General features: G+C 33.9%; 1 long non-coding RNA gene across 3 annotated transcripts; it reads left to right on the top strand.

The window, feature by feature from the left end:
- The first annotated feature begins 275 nt into the window (after positions 1-275).
- On the top strand, positions 276-2,623 carry LOC126598796 (uncharacterized). Of its 3 annotated transcripts, none has more exons than XR_007614975.1 (4): positions 276-351; positions 965-1,184; positions 1,916-2,006; positions 2,364-2,623. It is a non-coding gene; the product is annotated as an uncharacterized LOC126598796 (long non-coding RNA). The 3 variants fall into 3 exon arrangements; XR_007614973.1 differs by having other exon boundaries at positions 279-351; positions 920-1,136; XR_007614974.1 differs by having other exon boundaries at positions 279-351; positions 920-1,184.
- The last annotated feature ends 717 nt before the right edge of the window (positions 2,624-3,340 follow it).

Below are 3,340 nucleotides of genomic sequence, written 5' to 3'. Positions count from 1 at the left end.
GAGATTTGTGATGTAGAAGAGGTAATGGAAGACGATGCTGGGTGGAGCAGGCTCATTGATATATGAGAACTGGGAGATTTATTCCTTCCATTTACATCATTAAAAAAAAAAAAAACCGAAACCGAAAAAAACCTAACCGAAAAAAAACCGAAAAAAAAGGACCGAACCGAATCGAAATTTCAGTTCAGTTTCGGTTTTGGCAAAAAACCGAACCGTTTTGAACCGAACCCAGCCCTAGTTTCTACATATTCATAGCCGGATTTCCTCAATTTCATATCTAAGAAACGGTGACCATAGATTTTTTGGCTAGTTTTCGGCCAAGCCTGGTAGAATTGGACCTCGACCCTAGAGGTCAAGATGATCATCTCTTAGTGGGTTGTCCTCCAGTATAAGTTCTTCTCTAAAATAAAAACTTTCAGTTTTGGGATCCATTTTAGATTTTGAATTTTAATTCCCTTTTGTGTATGCATGTCAAAGTTCACTCGCTTGGAGAATGCTCGGAATTTCAAAGTTTAGTCGCATGTAATATTCTTGTATTAAATTGGTCATTTAATTTTTAATGTTTATAACTAATTGTAGCTTGTTTCGTCAACTTTTCGGGCATTTATTGTTTAAGTTTTTTGGTTTGGTTGCCTAGAAGATGAAGGAAAATAAATAAAATAGAATTCCATGTAGTCGCTTGTGTTTCCCCGGGGAAAGAAAGATTGGAAATATTCGACCAATATCAATTAGGCCAAAATGTTGAATTTAATTTAATTATTTAAATTCATTTCCATGTCGTATGATTACAGGATATTTCATTGACTCAGGTGGTTTTCAACTTTTTCTTTCCCTTAATTTGAAATGGCAGTGAGATTAAGATACGATTACATGATAATTACAGTGTTTTTATTTTTTTTAAATTTTTTTTATTTTCCAGTTAATGAAATATGCCAAAAACTCAATTGGGTTCCCACAATGTAAGGTCCCATGGAGTCAATGAGGCAAAGGTTCATATGCAAGCATCTGGCTTGTGACAGACGGTGTAAGAGGAGGCCTAAACTGTAATCCGATGTCACTCCGATGGATTGAGTTTTGTGATCTGGCTAAACTACCCATGATCAATCACATGAACAAATCATACAGGTAGTGCAGAAGTTGGTTATCTTCTTCCATTCATTCCTTCATCTACCAAAGATAAATGTGTGAGTTCACTTTATAGAAATCTTCCACTTAGGTTTACATATTAAGGCAGTCTTATCAGATTTTAGGCAAAAGTGTGAGTCATTATGTGGTAAGTTTAGATAACTATTAGTACTATAATAAAACTCATCATTTAAGCAAGTGTAAATTGTAATATATGATTACTAAAAAAAGGGCATGATGCTAAAGGCCTTAGTTAATGAGAAATTTGTAAATTAAATTCATGAAGCGAGATGAGAGATGTAGAAGATCAAAGTAATAAAAAAAAAGTCATTGAAATGGTGGGAGACACATTCCATATGCCCCTTGAAAGATGCCTCATTTGCATTATCCTTAAAGCCATTTTTTCATAAGCTAATTAAAAAAAAACAAACAACTAATTGACAGGAAAAAACAACTATTACTCCAAAATCAAAGAAATGACACTTCTTTTGCTAAAAAATCAGTTGGGTTCCCACATTGTAAGGTCCCATGGATTCAAGGAGGCAAAGGTTCATATGCATTATTGGCTGATTATGTTGGTTCTTGTCGGGATTGATCTCGATTTGAAATTGATAAAACTGTTTCACCACTTTCTGCTTTTGTAGATTAATTTTGTATTTTTGTTATCCATGAGTTACTTTTACATGTTTAAAATATTTGTAGTTCTACATTTACGTGTAGTGTTTGTTGATTAAAGTTGATGAATTAGATCGATCGTTTTAATTTTTTGTACTATTCATGACTTTGGCAGTGAGAGGTCCAAATACCACACATATCATCCGGATTAGTTTGTTTGTGGAGCAAAGATTGGATGAGATGCAAAACTGGGGAATATAAGCAAGGTTAGATTTCAAAATACTTATTTATTAGACTCTGCTTTGCAGATCCTATAAGGTTTTTAGCATTTGCTATCTTTCTTAGAAATTAATGTCATAACATTGAGATTTATCTCATTGCATTTGACCTAAGCTAAATGATTGTCCAAACTGGTATTGTTTTGTACATCTTGTTTGCTAGTAATGATGGTTTAGCTGCTCATTTAAGTTGCATGTTTTGTTCGTTGTTATTTAGTATTACAAAGTAGCAATGCGTCAGTGCTTGTGAGTTCTCAATGCCGATTGAAAGTTTTGGTCCTTGAACATCACTGGAAATAGGTCCTTAACAATTTATTTTCATTTTCCCCTTGGTTTGGATTTCAGGAAGATGATTGCATTATCAACCAAGTTGGAAAAAAAAGGTGAAATCAGTTTTGCTTGGCTATATGTAGAGATGCATGGATTGCTTAAGTTCTGTTGGATATATCAGTTTTGCCTGGCTAAAGTACACATGTTTTTTTTTTTATGAGGAATACTTGTATACTTTCATTAATGATATTCCACTTTTAATGTTTGGTTCATTCTAACAGCTGAAGCCGTTGGTTTTCATTTTATGAAATTTTTAATCTTTTGTTTTGCTTAAATTTCAATTTGTAGCCTGTTTTGATTTTTCAAACTTTTTTTTTTAAATACAGTTTATTAGGCACAATTTCAAAAAAGTGCCCGTTAGGTGGTTGTTAGATTGTCTGACAGACTGTCAAAATGTAGGCACAAAAAGACATCTATTTGTGCTGAACTGTTTGCGCACAAAAAGTCATATTGTGCCCTTTCATCAAAGGTGACGCCCATAGAGGGCACATACAATATAATAGTTGCTGCACTATTGCCATTGGTCTATGGGCACATATGTTGGTGCCCTTTGGCCTCAACGGGCACAAATAATTTAATGTGTGTAGTGAATTTGATTTACTCAACCATCTAGTCTACATTAAAGAAAAAATTGTGCAAGAAGTGAAAAAAAGTGGGCAAAATATTTCCTCAATAAAACAAAAAATACTACTTGTAGTTGTGCCTCGTATTAGGGCTTTGAGATAATAGCTAGGCATGCTAGGTATCAATTTTCATCCACTCACCTAAAATATCATTCGTTATCACACAGAGAGTTATGGTTGAAAATCGTACGGAAATCTTAATCATATAATTCTGCAGTTGTTGAGTTTGGTTGAGTACTACTATTTACCCATGCAGGCAGTAGGGCACAACTAATAACATTAAAATCTTTGTAGTATCTCCAAGATGGCATAATATGCGACATTCACAAACATATCACGACACCCATCATATCCATTAGGAAGTTAACT

The sequence above is a fragment of the Malus sylvestris genome, chromosome 14 (assembly GCF_916048215.2).
Source record: "Malus sylvestris chromosome 14, drMalSylv7.2, whole genome shotgun sequence".
NCBI classification, from domain to species: Eukaryota; Viridiplantae; Streptophyta; class Magnoliopsida; order Rosales; family Rosaceae; genus Malus; species Malus sylvestris.
The sequence above is the reverse complement of the archived record's forward strand: the minus strand, read 5'-3'. Positions and strand labels throughout refer to the sequence as shown.